General features: G+C 39.5%; 1 long non-coding RNA gene across 2 annotated transcripts; it reads left to right on the top strand.

Moving 5' to 3' along the window:
* The first annotated feature begins 438 nt into the window (after positions 1 to 438).
* On the top strand, positions 439 to 15,802 carry LOC132673698 (uncharacterized). 2 transcript variants are annotated; one of them, XR_013557060.2, is made up of 3 exons: positions 439 to 527; positions 14,958 to 15,228; positions 15,584 to 15,802. It is a non-coding gene; the product is annotated as an uncharacterized LOC132673698 (long non-coding RNA). The 2 variants fall into 2 exon arrangements; XR_009608166.3 differs by lacking the exon at positions 439 to 527 and adding an exon at positions 2,101 to 2,736.
* The last annotated feature ends 799 nt before the right edge of the window (positions 15,803 to 16,601 follow it).

The raw sequence follows: 16,601 nt of genomic DNA, 5'->3' as shown, positions 1-16,601 counted from the left end.
AGGTATTGGGCATTTAAATTCTGGAGGAAATCCTGTGACTTTTCCAAGACAGACTAATTTTCTATGGTTTTTGTTTGGTAGAGCAGCTCCCCATCCATATCACATCTCACTGCTTTCTGGAAGGGAACAACAACAAGAAAGCAATGATAGGAAGGGGAGGGACTCCACCAAACAAAAATCATGGAAAATAAGTCTCTTCTTCAGAAAGCCATGGACTTCCTACAGAATTTATATACCCAATGCCTTCACAAATACAAGTCAGATAGTTGAGTCCTAAGAGTTGGTGGGGTGGGGCGTGGAGGTGAAGGTGGGAGAAATCAATAACATTCTTGGAATTTTTTGTATGTATGCTGTCATAATGGCAGACACACTGGTTAGGATGTCCACTGGATAGTGGAACCAGGGCAAAAATAAGAAGGAAAGGGAAAGAAAGAAAGAAAGAAAGAAAGAAAGAAAGAAAGAAAGAAAGAAAGAAAGGGGAAAAGGAAAAGAAAAGAAAAGAAAAAAGAAAAAATACATGTAAAAAGGTGAAATATTAACTGTATTGCTAAAAGATAGACCAGGATAGCTTAGCAGAATGGAAGTTACTCACCTGTACAGAAGAGAGCAGTATGAAGAGAATATAGTGGAGGACAGGTGCACTGCAGCACAAAAGGAAACTCATTACCTTGCCCATCTCTTTAGCCTCAACTCTTTCCTCTGCTTATCATCTCCAGCCACTCTTCCTTCCCTGTTCTAGATCAAGTATGTTAATTATGCTTCTACCTCAGGGCCTTTGCCCTTGCTGTTCCCACTGCCTGAATCACTGTTCTAGATATTCTCAGTGCTCATTTTCTCACCTCCTGCAGGTCTTTGTTCAAATGGTAACTTCTGCAGAGGCCTTCTTTAACTCCCTTATTCGACTTCATATTCTTCTGGCATCCCCTGTCCCTCATCCCTAGCTTATTTCCTCACAGCACTTAGTACGTTCTAATATAATGTAATACAATGTAATTTGAAATGAATGTATTTTTAAGCATATGTCTTTCCCCACATGACTGAAGGTTGCAGGGATGTTTGGCTATCGTTTTCAATGTCGCATCCTTAGCACCAAGTTCGTTGCCTGTCATAAAGCAGGCCCTCAGTAAATATTTGCTAAGTGAATGTTCTAATAGCAAGTAGTCGATTGTGAGCTTCTGGACAGTAGGGTATTCTTAGTGGAAAGGAAGTTGGACCTAATTAAAATTCAGCACATAAAACACAGGCAACAGATTTTAGGCCTTGAAATAGACACACTTGGATTTGAATCATACATGGCCTGAGGCAAAACAACCAATCTCTGAGCCTGTTACCTCTTATGTAAAATAGGCTTAATCATCCTTACTTCATAGGTTACTGTTAGGATTAATGAGGTAACAAATGCACTGTCAATTTGGTCTGCTTTGGATTCAAAAATTAGAGGTCATTAGTATAATTAATATTAATAATGGATCTGGCTAAGAAGCATTTGTTGACGTTTCTATTTTGGTTCTTCCCAAACAATCCCTTTTGTTGGTTTTTGAGGTCCTGTGTTACAGAGTTTATTGATTCTGGAAAGGCTGAGTTGTGCCAATCATCAGGAATGCTTCTTGTAGCATTCGGCCAAGGACTGTTATATAATGAGCACCATGATAAAGACTTTAGGCGAAGGATCCCTGGGCAGGGCCTGTCTCCTGTGTTTGCTAATGTTTACAAGGTGTGATGATGGTGAAGTTTACAGTTTCAGGTCAACAGTGATCTTCCTGCCTTTCAACCTCTCTGCTCCTCGCCCAGCTCTGAGCAAGATGACTTTCCCTCTCAGACTTAGATGGCTGCAGAAACATGAGCCATGTGAAAGCTCAGTCTTCCTGCAAGCAAGCAGGCAGGTTCCTAGCACTCTCTGAGGTGGAAGTCATTCTCTAGCGCTGCCAAATCCTTTTTGGACTGTGGAGTAGTTGTTTTGGTTTCCAAGTCCTGCTCGACTCCAGTGAACAAATACCTGGCTTCTCATCAATAACATTCTTAGTTAGGCAAACAGGTGGCAATGTCAGTAGGAACTAAAAAAAAAAAAAAAAAAAAAAAAAAAGTGTGGTGGTAAAAAAACTTGCCTTTGGAAACATAATCACAGTTGCACTGGTGCTGCCTTACTTAGACATCCCAGGACACTGTGTGCCACTGTACTGAAATTGACCTTCGATAAAACTGACCCTGGCAGCTAGCAGTCAAATTTGAAATGTTTCAGGCAGTAGAGCTGCTTTGGAATCTCTCCCACATACCAATACATCTCTTGATCTTGAGAAAACATTTCCCGATATTCAGGAACTTTTCCATTGTTCCTTGCAATGTCCCCCAGAGGACAAATAGGCTTTCCTAGACCTCTTGACGCCCACATAACCTTCTCATAGTAAGCACTGGCTGCTCAGAAGGAAACTGCATTCACTGGGGAATGTGATTCGAACACTTGTTCCATAGACAGTTAGCTTTTCTAAAATTCGGGGGGTGAAGAAAGGCCCTGAGAATGTTGCTGCCTTGAGTGGGAGTTTTGTGCATGGAGTTCTTTCCTGCTATGTCATCATAGTGATGTTGTCAACATAACATTGTCCCTAATGCATTCTGGAGCTAACTGCTACTGAAAGAGTTAAATTTTACATAAACCCTGAGTAATTGTGGAACCTGTGTTAACTACCTATCTCATCGGCCAACAGACTCTTCTTAAAGTTAAGCATTCTTGAAGACGTGGTATGATCTAATATAGTATTATCAGATTTCCCAATTCTAAACAGTCATTTTCCCGCAGTATGTTCTTGAACACTAACTCTGTGAGATGCCCCATGAAAAAGGTTTGCTAAGGCCTAGTGGCTTTAGAAGTTCTGTATAATCGAACCCCCTTTTGTAGACTTGTCATCTATATTAACACATTAAATGACCTGAAAAGGGCTACCAAAAATCCATTTGTTTCACTTGGCTTATTCTGGAATTTGCCAAATTTATTTGACCACCATTCTCTTTTTCCTTTGTTAAATCTGGTAACACTCTGTGGAACTAGCAAATATTCCAGGAAAATTAGCTTGGGCGACTCTGTCCTAAACACAATAAACATAACTAAATGTTGTTCAGAAGTTAGAGTTCTCAAAACCACAGCCTTTACACATTTTCTGTAAAGGGACATGAAGTAAATATTTTAGACTTTGTGTGGCATGTGATCTCTGTCAAAACTACTCGACTCTGGTCAAGTGTGAAATTAGCCACAGACAGTACCTAAACACATGGGTATGGCTATATTGCAATAAAACTTTATTTATAAAAATGGACAGCAGCCTCAATCTGGGCCAGGGGCTGCAGTTTGCAAACCCTTGTTTTAGAGTAGGCAACCACCTCTCATTCACAATTCAGTTATATGGTACCTTGAGAGTACATATAAGAGAAAAAAGCTTGTGGTGATTTTGTTCTACAGCCAAGTCTGGTCTACATTAACTTTCAGAAGACCAGAGTTTAGTTCACTCAGGTCAGTGTCTAAAGTTCTTCCCATGGTTCTCACAATCAAGATGAACTGGTATCCTCAGAAGTGGTCCAGAACCAGTCTGCTCTTGTTAACTAAGGAAACAAGGATAAGTAGAAGGCCCTGCTGCCTTGATACTTTGCTTTAATTCTCCTCAAATGGCTAACTAGAAATTTCTTAGTGAAAAGGGAGGAGATTTACCAGCAGGACTCCAAACTTCCTTTTGGAGGTTCAGTAAAACAGGGAGGTGTTTAGGAAAGGAAATCTGCCATAAGTGCTAGAAAAGACCAAACCTGTGGTTATTTTAAGTCAAGCCCTACTGCAGAATTAACAGTCTCCATTATACACAAGGGACCACCCACCCATGGAGCATCCAAAGATAATAATCTATGAGAAAGGAGACCACAAAAATGCGGATGCTGAATTTCTGGCAGGACCTTGTTGTTCATGTTTAAAGAAGTGATTGTCCCTTAGATACCAAGGCCATTTCACTAGCTTTATGCTGGCAACGTTTTTGTTTATTGATGCTTTATCTTTGTGTAGCTCTGTTTTTAACCCTTTCCAGTGAAAGCATTTTAAAATTTTTTTAATTTTTTTTTTAAATGTTTATTTACTTTTGAGAGAGAGAAAGAGACAGAACACAAGCAGGGGAGGGGCAGAGAGAGAGAGAGACACAGAATCCCAAGCAGGCTCCAGGCTCTGAGCTGTCAGCACAGAGCCCAATGTGGGACTTGAACTCATAGACCATGAGATCATGACCTGAGCAGAAGTCGGACACTTAACTGACTGAGCCACCCAGACACCCCTCCAGTGCAAGCATTTTGATTCCCCTGTAGTATCAAAGGAAAAATGTTAAAGGGGGGCAAGGGTGAGGGGGAGCTTTACAAAAAGCCTCTAGACTAACAGCAGAATAGAATTGTAGTACTGGGAGCAATCTAAAAAAACCTAATCTGGGGCGCCTGGGTGGCGCAGTCGGTTAAGCGTCCGACTTCAGCCAGGTCACGATCTCGCGGTCCGTGAGTTCGAGCCCCGCGTCAGGCTCTGGGCTGATGGCTCGGAGCCTGGAGCCTGTTTCCGATTCTGTGTCTCCCTCTCTCTCTGACCCTCCCCCGTTCATGCTCTGTCTCTCTCTGTCCCAAAAATAAATAAAAAACGTTGAAAAAAAATTTAAAAAAAAAAACAAAAACAAACAAAAAAACCTAATCTGACTACGCTAAAAAGGTCAGCTAGGCCTCTTGCCCAAAATACCAAATGATCAGTGACTGGGTGTGAGAGACCGGTTTCCTGAGTCATGCAGAAGGCTGTTCAAAAGACAGAATTCTGGGAACTGCTGTCCTGGACCTTATGAAGGTTCTATTATCAAGTCCCTTGGTGGGTTTCTGTTCTCAGCATAGATGACAGGCACATATCCCAAGGTGGGGAATATCATGGACAGCAAGCCACATTTCTTTCTACTCTATTGTAAATTATGTGCATACTTTAAAAACAGTTAAGGCTTAGGTACTAGGATGCATCCATTCTCAAGTACCCAGGGCATTTTGGCTATACCTAGACTGGAAAGGAAAGTCTGGCTATGCCTGCAAAACTAATGATCTGTAACCTCCAGCATGAGTTGATGTACACTGTAGGGAGATAGTGCTGTTGGGACTTTGTAAAGAGTAAGTTTTGAGTGCAGGTCCCTGGGTTAGAAACAGGAAACGGAGAGGTTTTTGTTTGTCTCCTATTTGGATCACAGAGACTAATGTTTGGGCTTTCTCCAGGCAGAGGCCAAGAGGAAATTTTTCACAAAAACATTTATCAAACTTGGACTCCAAACAATGTTAATTCAAGGTTTACAGTGGGGGAGAATGACTTTCTTTCATTTGACCTTCAGCATTATGAAAGTTCAAGGAAAACCAGTATAACTTACCTCCCTGATAATTTTATGAGCCTCAGTAGCCCAAGATTGCGTCCTGGCAGGAAAGCTGTTTTTCATTGAGATGTTGGCATGTTTGAAGTGTCCACTCAAGTAAGCTTAAGGCAGCAAGTATCTACAGTGTATGTGGATTTGTCCTGGTGACCTTGTGAGAGATACATTGGGAATAGAGCATGAAGAGATTGGCAGGTAGGGCTCTCAGCTAAACCCCAGCTAGGAACCTGGGGGTAATGAGCCAGCAACAGTGGGACATTAATATCAGTGGGACCCCATTTTGACCATAGGCTACAGAAGTCTGGGAAAGTTTTGGCTATATGTGGCAATATTAAAATTTAAATTCCCCATAGAAATTTTAAAGCACTTTTCCCAAGTAAAATAGAAACTTTAACTTTCTGCAAGTCATGATTCATAGACTGTTGTTAAGCAACCGCCAAAAAACCCACTAAACTAAAACTTAAATATCTTTATGAGATCAGTCTCAGGGAAGTATGTTTTGTCTGGTCTCGTGTGTTTGTTCAGTATAGAAAATATCCTGTGGTTAATGTTCCTCTCCTCACATTCTGAGTCCTTCCCCCAACCCCCCCCAAAAAAAACTTTGTTATAAGAGCAACACTGGCTGTACATGAGGCTTATAGCACTGGAAATATATTAAAATATAGGGAAATATTGTCTTGCTCAACCAGAGTTAGAACATTAAGTTCTCCAACTCCAGCAATTCAGAACATGTACTCAATACTATATGCAAATAAATGGTACTATATATTTTCCTTTTAACTGCAAATGGCAGTCATTTCGTAAGGTTAAACTCTGAAATGGATCTTCTGTTAAATGTTCAAGGTAATTTCTTTCCAAAGTAAATAATCACGCTTTGCCCAGGTAGTGGATCTCTATTCCCACTAGGTGTTTTATATATCACTCCTTCCCCTCTCTAGTTCAGTCCCCCACATACTTGGAATGGCTTGTCCTTGAAATCTTTATGATACCTCTTGATCCATTCAAGGGTTATTATGGCTGTTTTTTGGCCTTCTCTCCCAGGTGGAGAAGCTTCCCAGCTAAATCTGTCTTTCCATGTTTGCATCTATAGCTCATGCTATATTATTAGTGTCCACATCTGCCCTCACCAACACACCAAGCTCCGGGAGCTGCATGTGATCAGGAGGCTGACTGTGTGTCTATCAGGTGACAGATCTGGGAGATCCAGCCCTGATGGCAGGCTCTCAGCAGCGGGGATGAACTTTCACATTTGAGATCAGTTTTCAAAGGTGGAAGGCATGGGTGTGCCCCTGACGCTGCCACAGTTCTCATGCTCATAGAAACCTGGGCTTGCCTGGGCCATAAACCCCTACAGGAATGCAAATACCACACATTCCAAGGCCTGTCATCTTCCCTTGGCTTTGGGTTATGCAATTGGTGCTCAAGACTGGCCTCAACCCTGCTCTCCAGACAAAGGAGTCTTAACTCAAGGTCCTTTGAACAGCCACATGGATCTATTCCTCCCCACTTTTGGTCACATTGTCACTAGCTGAAATGTCCTTTCAAATATACTTACCCAACTTCCATCCTCCCTCCAAATGCTGATTACAGTTCTACTTCCTTTGTAAGTCCTTTCCCATATGTGCTACCCACAGGGGTCTCACCATCTTGGAACATAACTTCATTTGCTGTCTGATGTACATGAAGGGTCTCTAAGTTCTCATTCTGTTGGTTACTTGTTTAGTTTCTACTCCTGCACCTTCATTTGTGCTTTTTAGTGATTATGGTTTATTTTCACAGCTAGGTTGTAAAAAAAAAGTCAACTTATGTGTTGTTCTTCTGGGTTTAAAAAGTTCCTTGAGATCCCATTCTACTGATCAGAGCATTCAGTATGATTTGGGCACAGAGTAGATGGTCAATGAACATAATTAGTGAATGGTAGCCACTGTGTTTCATACCATGTGGTTGGAAGAGAGAAATCCTAGATGTTCCTTTTGTAAGAGTTTGCTAATTTCTTAGAATTAACTGCTACTTTAGCACCATGTGAGGCAAATGGGACAAAGTCATTGGTCATAATCCACTAATTAATTCTTTCAGCAAACAGTGTGCCAAGTATTGTGTCATTACTGACCGACAGAGTTTTGCTGACAAGCCCTAACAGATCTGACTTCCCAGTTCTCACTTCTTTTAATCATGGGCAAGTTGTCCCACTTGGTGACACCTCAGCTTCTCTCTTTCTCTTTAGTCTCTTTAAATCTTTGTGTGTGTGTGTGTGTGTGTGTGTGTGTGTGTGTGTGTGTGTATGTGTGCGCGTGCACATGTGTGCATTCATTAAGAAATGCAAATGATATAACGTAAATCACAGTTTGTTTTTTTTTTTAAAAGCATTTTATGAGCTGCAAACATTTCTTGAATCCCTTCTCTCTATCGGTCTTTATGGAAATACAAATATGAGAATTTTTAAATCTGTAAATTCAAGGAAACCCCTCTTATAAAGTAAGAATTTTTCACCTTTGCTTATACCATATACTTATGTTTGCTTGTTAGTGTTTTTATTGTAATCCATGTGAATTAATGCCACTCCATAATGCCTTTTTTTTTTACTTCCAGGAAAGCAGCTTAATTCACTGATAACTATTATGATTAACCTTTGTGTTTTAAAAATGTAAGCACCTGGTAAGAATGGAAATGTGTATTCCTTGTTTGTCAGTATCAACTAAAGCATATCTATGGTCTGATAATTCCATTTTTCAGTATACATTAAGCAGAAATGTACATATATTCACCAAAACACATGTCCTACAATGTTCATGGCAGCTTTATTTATAATACTGTAAACTGGAAATTTACTTAAATGCTCATCATCAGTAGAATGGAAAAATAAATTGTGGTCTATTCACACAATAAGATATTGCACAGCACTGAGGATAAAGAAACTATAACACAGGCAGTCTGCATGAATGTCACAAACATAATGTTGGATAAAAAGAGGTAGGCACAAAACAGTACATACTCTATGACTGCATTCATCTGAAATACAAATAAAGGTAGGTTCGCCCACACTAAGAGGTTACACTTAGTGGGAAAGGAGATAGTGACTGAAAGGCATACAAGAACGGGCTTCTAGGTGCATGAGTTCTGGTAATATTCTGTTTCTCGATTTGCTGCTGGCTACACAGGTATACTCAATTGTGTAAGTCCATTGAGCAGTGAATTTATCATATGGGAATTTTCCTATATTATTATATTTGAATAAAATTTTTAAAATCTTCAGATAGGTCTGGATAACCATTTAGTTGGACCTGCTCAGCATTCACTGGCAGGAAATGTAGCTCTTCCTCTTCTGCTGTCCTACCCATGTTGATATCTCAGTCACAGAAATAATTCACATCATCTACATTTCATTAGGACTCCTCAAGGAAGAAATGGCTTATAGTCTCTCTGATCACTCCAGTGGATTACTTTGAATTCACTTCTTGGCTTCTATTAGTAGCTGTTTCAGGATTGCTTGCTTTGTGTTTTATTTTTTTTCCTCTTCTCCATTTGTTAATTTTAAAAAAATGTCTCTCTTCTTCAAGTCTATTCTTTTTTTTATCCTTGACTGTTGTCAAGATGCATTTTTGTCCTTTGTTTTATTTGGGCTTTTCCTATTTTTAGATTATCACCTTTCCATTATCAGCCATTTCTCTGGCAATTAAAAGTGTTCTACATAATTGCCTTATGAATGGCACTACCAGGTGCTGAATACAGTCCACCCAGCAGCTGAAGATTCTTGGCTGAAGGAGCATGCTACTTTCTTGTTAACAGTGTACATGAAGTACTGTTTCTGCATTCCTGCTCTTGGGCTTCTCTTTACCACACCTGTAGCCATTAGGTATGGTGTGACCCACATTGAAATCTTGCTCAGAGTTGTATTCATGGCCAGCATATGGTAGCCCAACATGCAGAGCCTCCTTCTCCCTGGGAAAGGGATCCAGGCAGATGGTTGCTTCTAGTACCCCCTGCTTCGGTCTTATTCATTATTTATTATCCCTTAATTACATCCTAGATCTGTCTTGTTTTAGTCAGTTAACTTAAAACAGGGAGTGTCTCCACAATCTAGTTATTATATTCAATAAACAATTATATTTCTACATAGTATGATATGTACAAAAAGTCTTTTGCCATAATTATAGTAAGGGATTATAACCCATTGAGTAAAATAAGAATCTATGAACCCACAGAGATTATGTGTGTGTGTGTATGTATATACATATATAAGCAAAAACCTTGGTTTGCAAGCATAATTCATTCCAGAAAAATGCTTGTAATCCAAAGCACTCATATGTCAAAACAGATTTCAAGAACCATTGGCTCAGTTGTGATCATGTGATATTCAGTGTTACATACTACTTGTATTGCAAGACGTTGCTTGTTTATCAAGTTAAAATTTATTAGAAATGTTTGCTCATCTTGCAGAACACTCACAAAACGAGTTACTCGCAATCCAAGGTTTTACTGTATGTATGTATGTATACACACACACACACACACACACACACACACACACACAAGTACATAAATGAATAAGAAGAGAAAGTTCTTCCTTACAATGGGATGTCAATTAATAAATGTAAAATAAGCAATGGAGGTAGAAAAATCAGCATTTCACACACATTATAGTAGTAATGGATTCAGCCAAAACTTATCAGTGGATACTAAAACTCTTAAGTGAAAGTTTCCTGGGAAATGGTATTAATGTAATCTCAAAGTATCTCCCTACAGAGTACACATTGTTGAGAAAAAAAAAAGTTATTTTATTTTGGAAAACACTGGCAGACACCAGTTTAACCAAGTGTTCAAAACTTCACATCACCAATAATAAGACAAACCCCACCTGTGTGCCTTCTGAAGTGATGGGTTGAGGACAAAACACCAGCATTTATCATGTTCTGCCCAAAATGCACAGATTGAATCTAATTAAGTAGTGTTTGATAAACTTAATTGAGAAGATCTGCTGTTCTCAAAAATGTCAATATCTTAAAAGAGAAAGGTTGAAGAGCTTCTGGCAGGAATGTGGCTTTTATACCAAGCATCCTCAAAGAAGCAGGGATGGGTGGAAATTTGTCATGGAAGCAGCACTTACCATCCAGTATTCATAGGTAGCAGTGACCCTGGTACGGTTCTAACCAGGTAGTCCCCTGGGCTACATGTGTGTCCTTATACACCCAGTCTCCATTGTTTTCCTTTTGTTTCCAAGCATGGATCTCTAAACTCTCAGCTGGTTCTGTGAGCTACCTTCTTTCCAGCAAATCAAATTTGGCCTTGGTTCCTAAATTTGGTGTGCCATGTTTGTTTGACAAACCCCATAGATATCAGTGAGGGATCTGATGTTCACAGAGATAAATTACCCAACATTCTACATCTACGTAAGACAGGTATCTGTCTAAGCCAGAATTTAAATTCATTTTTATTGGCTTCAAAACCAGTTATTTTATTTTATACTACAAAGTCATTTTAAAAACATGTCTTTATTTTATTAATATTGTGGGATTTGTGAGTCGTACATCAATATGCTGAGTGGAGGAAGAGCATTATCAGTGTTCTACAGCCAAAATGCAATTGCCAGTTACCTCTTTGTTACCTCTGAGTACACTGAACTGACCGCTTTGTGGACATATGTCATTGTGATTTCTTTTACGCTTATGGAAAAAAAAATTCTCCTTGCTTTTCCTCCAGGTGACCTTGGATGGAGTATGTTGAGTGTTATTCTGTAGCTACAAATCCTTTGGCAATAAGATAAAGATGTTTCATGGTGGAAATTCTCTATTTGGCAGGGCTGCCTTGATATTTTGACACTAACTTATGTGAGGATGGTTTTTTTTCCTCAATGCAGAAAATAAATCATTAGCATCAGAAAAAGGAAAAGTGCCTTAGAATATGTTTGACCAAGAAACTGTGCTGTGTTTTTCTTTTTGTGTGAGAGTTTGTGTAGGTGTTTCTGACCCAAACGTTTTTGACATTCTGATAACCTGCAGGATTGGAAAAGCTGCTTCTGAAAGAAAAGCATTGTGGAACTGTGAAGAATGCCTTATTCAGGTCTTAAGTGGCGCCATCTGTGTGTCTCTTAAAATGTGGGCGCCTTGAAAAGCTCTGTCCCTGAGAGAAAACATGGCTTCCCACGCACTGCCGAACAGCAGTGATGTTGTGTGAGGTGTTTTCCCTTGTGCCCACTGATGTGGACCTTTGAGAGACTGCTTTACGGAGGAGGCAAATTTCATCATGTTGCTGAAACTCTGGGAATAAGGATGTACTGAATGATAAAGAAAGCAGAATCCCAGCTGTCAAAGCAAGATGTCCAAATTAAAGTGGACAGGGCCATTCTTCCTTTGCATATAAATAGGTCAAACCGATCACCAAGACGCAGGAAGACTGCCTACATGACCACTGATGACAATTTTTTTTCAGGTGTATCTATCTTGTCTTCCTTATTCCTTTCAAATAAGATGAGGGTCAGAGGAGACTGTGGAAAAGCTGAATGTTATTCTAGGAACTGCCTGAAATCTTTCAAGGATGCTTCTATTACTGCATAACTCAAAATAGTTTTCATTTGTAATTTAAGACTATTTAAAAGTTTTTTCTTAATGTTTATTTTTGAGAGAGAAAGAGAGAGAGAGCACGAGTGGGGGTGGGACAGAGAGAAAGGGAGACACAGAATCCGAACCAGGCTCCAGGCTCTGAGCTGTCAGCACAGAACCCGACGGGGTCTCAAACTTACAAACCCTGAGATCATGACCTGAGCTGAAGTTAGACACTTAACTGACTGAGCCACCCGGTGCCCCTCTAATTTAAGACTTTTTAATAATAAATTTATATTTAAACCAACCTATGTAGCAAAGCCAAATCTCCCAAAGGAATATATTTAAATTTCATTTTTAAATAACATATGCATAGACATTAATAAAATTTAATCATAATAGATGCTTCTTTTTTGCCTTTGCCCTAAAAATACCAAATTCTTATCAAAATAGTTTAGCCACCCTTAAAACCTAAAGATGAACAGATAACATAGGATATTTATTCCACTAATTTCAATTTGTTAATTTGAAAATGTGCAGGTGTCCCCAGAACATGTGTAATCCTACCAACTTTCCTGAATGTAAGTTCAGTAAGCATAATCTAACTGCCCTAGATGAAGAAAGCAAGTCCCTTCCAACTGTTTACAATAAGACCCTTGGTAGAATTTAATTTACAAAATTATAAATCTTGGTTTGTTATTAGGACACAATAAGTTGTCTCCTTTTGTCTGTGTTTTGGATTAGAAGCATTTAGAATACTTCGTCCTTGCTTAATGCCAAGAGCTTCCAATATCTGTGTTTGCACACTGGGGTGGAACCCCTCAGCGAGTCCGCTCTTGCAGAGTTAGCCTGCCCTCCCAATTAGAGCCCCGCGCTTCCCAAGGCACATGGTGTCTGCATTGTTCATGTCTTTTGAAGCATTGCACAGTGTTTAGTGTGGTACTTAGCACTCAGCAGGTGCTCCATCTTGCCAATGACCAGCATTTACACACTTCCCACACTGATGGCAAAATGGGAAGTTGTCATATAGTCTCTTTCTGCTTGCTCTTCATGCTCAGTCTGGATGTTTGCGTGATCCAGTCAACCTTGAATTTCCACTCAAATCTCTATCAACAGATTTCCTGGATTATCTTTATAAGCTTTGTCATTTGGGGCAAGGCACTAAACATTGTAGACCTCAGTCTTCTTGTCTATAAAACAAAATATTTGTACAGGATGATTTCTAAGCATTCTCTAGATTAAAATTCTAGGGTTTCATGGTATCCAAGGGCTGACCAGGTAGCTCCCTTAGCCTGGATGTCCCACTGGCATATTTAATTCAACAAGTCCAAACACCTTGTCTCTCCAACATCTTATTCTTGACCTGATTTCCTTTGATGGAATTGAAAGCTTTTTCCCTTTTTGAGTTCTCCTTTTCCTGTGTATTCATATCCAATCAGATATGGCTCATCAGCTTCTAACTGTATGCCTTGCCGGTTATACACATTTCCTTCCCATTAACAATAAGACTGTCCGATTTGAGACATCATGATTTCTTTCAATAGACCATTCATTCTCCTCACTGTACTTTTCTTGCCTATTGAAAATGGCTGTATGCATTGCCACTGGATCATATGTCCAAATGATTACAGGGTTTCCTTTTGTGGATTTCTATTATCTATCTAGTTAAGCTGATGAATATTTGTATGCACTACCCATTGTAACAATATCCCAAACTACCTTTCCAGGTATTTTCCTCCTCTTTTCAATAGGTTTCCCATGATCTAGCCAAATAATGCTCCATGCTGTTCCGTAATACATACCCCATTTCCTTATTCCAGGCCTTTAGATGTGCCACTTACTCCAACTGAGGCTTTCTGTCATCTCTGCCTCTTCAATTTTGTCTGTCCTGTAACTATATCTGAATTGCCATTTTCTTCTATAAAAACTTCCAGATACATCAGATCAGTTGTGGTTACAATTTGCTTTGAATTGCCATAGTATTTTACATACTTCTATCATTATCTTCATCATGGGAATTTGTGTACCTGCCTCTATTAAAGCTTGTAAATACCCCTAAAGCTTGTTATTGTGTCATGTTCATCTCTTTATTCTTTGAGAATTCTTTTGTGGTATCATGAACCACAAATTCAAGAAGGATTTGTCGAAGGAAATTGAATTTAAGTTTAAACATTTGTGTGAATGATGATTTGGTTGCAAATAATAGGTACCCATTTAAAATAGCTCAAGTAGAGAATAACTTTCTGAATAGGAATATATCATAGACCCCATGAGTGGACATATTTCTCCAACAATGTATATATTTCATTTTTTTTTCTTTTTCTCTTTTAAGACTATCAGTTTGTTTAAACCCAGAATAATAAAACTTGAGTGGTAGCCTCTTTGTTCAAACTTCCAGCTAGAGTCTCTCAGTTCCAAACCAAATTCTCATAAAGAAATTTGATTAGCCCTTCAGTTAAGGGATCTAACCCTGACCCAATAAACTTTGGGCAGGGGATATAGTCTGACTTAGCCAGCTGCCCTCTCATAAAGGGCATTTGAAGCAAACTCTGAGAAGGGGCCAGAGGCAGGGCAGTGGATCAATGTTAGTTATCAGAGAAAGGCAGCATGGGCCACCATACACCCTAGGAAGAGCCAGTCCAACGTTGAGGAATCTAAATTTTGATCCTGTACATATACAGGCTTTCAGAATTTTCCTAAACTTCATGTAGGCTTGCAAAGAGACAACTGCACCTCTATCTTCCGTATGACCTATCGGGCCTTCCTGTCTTATTCTGCACTGTACGTTGTATCACTGTCCTAAGTTATTTGGTTATAGAAGAGATGGGTCTCCAAAAGACTTAATGTGGCTATTTGCACTTGAACATGGTACCATCTGAAATCAAATAGATAAACAGTGCATTACATTTTAGAGAGAATTGTATTCCCAAAAGAGGCACCAACATCTTTGTAAGAGATTGTTGTTAGAGATTATGACTGAGATTGAAAACAATTTTGTGATCCCAATCTTCTATAGGAAGATTCTTCTACAGGAAGCAGTCTGAGAAAGCTACACAGGTCCTCCAAAAGCCACATTTCCAATGCTGTCTCCATATGTGGCCAAGAATCATCATGAGAAACAAGACCCTTTCAGGAAGTGGACCAAGATCCCAGGGAGCAGACCCAGGGCTTCATCAAGGAGCATTCTCTGTGCCCAGGAACATGGTGCTTGCAAAGTTTGAATACCACAATTTCAGAATTTCTATAGGCCAGTGACTGCTGTGTTCCTCTTGTCTTCCCCTACTTTGGTGAGACTATTTATTGTAGTTATTTTGTCCTTTATTCAACTACTGTGTGTGTGTGATAATGGAGGCAGAGAGCTCGTAATCTCTGGGTTGAAGGACCCCCCCCCCCCCATCTGGCCCTGACACATATAATATTATAAGATTTTAGACATTGAGCCTTTTCTATGACTAGATTTGAGTGGATTTAGGAGTATCTTTCATAGAGATGGGAGAATGTATTTTACTCAGGTTAAGGATAGAAACAAAAACTTGTGAGTAGATGGTAGAATGAGTAAGTCATCTAAGAAGCATTATTGTTTCTAGTTTTTTGCTGCCATTCCATATAGAAAGATAATTTCTCCCCACTTTTGGCTACTAGGCTTGGCCATGTATGAGAGTGAGAGCAACAGAATTCACTGCTGCCCAGAAGCTTTAAATGGTATCTCATGAATCTCCCACTGCTCTTTTTTCTCTGGATGTCCTGGATAGGAACTTCTTCTTCAATTTGGGTCCTGAAATGAAGACATCATGAGCATAGCCATTGTCACTCTGTGTAGGACAAGTAGTATGAGTGAGAAATAAACACTAGTTGCTATGAGCTATTGAGATTTGGGAATTTTATTACAGCATAAAAGTTGATGGTACAACCTGGTTTACAAAGTAGCCTATAAATGTGATCTCTCTTCTTGATTTGCCACTTAAAAGAGTGCTAAAGCTCTAAAAATCCTAAGAGGTGAAGCAATAAACCACTCGGTAGTTTTAGATTTATTTTAGTCCTTCCTCTTCCTTCATTGTTGCTTCCTTTCTTCCTTCCCCCCTTCCTTCCTCCCCTTTTTGATAAAGGTATTTTGATAAAGGTATTTGATAAAGGTAAAGAACTGGTGTTGTTATGTTATGTTATGTTATGTTATGTTATGTTATGTTATTTATTTTTTAAAAATTTTTTTTTAACGTTTATTTATTTTTGAGACAGAGAGAGACAGAGTATGAATGGGGGAGGGTCATAGACAGAGAGGGAGACACAGAATCCGAAACAGGCTCCAGGCTCTGAGCTGTCAGCACAGAGCCCAACGCGGGGCTTGAAATCACGAACCGCAAGATCATGACTCAAGCCGAAGTCGGATGCTTAACCGACTGAGCCACCCAGGCGCCCCTGTCATTTATTTTTAAAAGTTGACCCAATTCTTTTTTAAATTAATTTATTTTTTAAATGTTTATTTATTTGGGGGAGAGAGAGAGAGCGTGCATACACACACATACACACACACACACACACACACACACGTGCAGGGAAGGGGCAGAGAGAGACAGAGGATCCCAGGCAGGCTCTGTGTTGGGCTCTGTGCTGACAGCTCAAAGTTGGGAGCCTGCTTTAGATTATGTGTCTCCCTATCTCT

The sequence above is a fragment of the Panthera onca genome, chromosome C1 (assembly GCF_046562875.1).
Source record: "Panthera onca isolate mPanOnc1 chromosome C1, mPanOnc1 haplotype 2, whole genome shotgun sequence".
Classification (NCBI taxonomy): domain Eukaryota; kingdom Metazoa; phylum Chordata; class Mammalia; order Carnivora; family Felidae; genus Panthera; species Panthera onca.
Note: the sequence above shows the minus strand (reverse complement) of the source record. Positions and strands in the feature narration are given on the sequence as shown.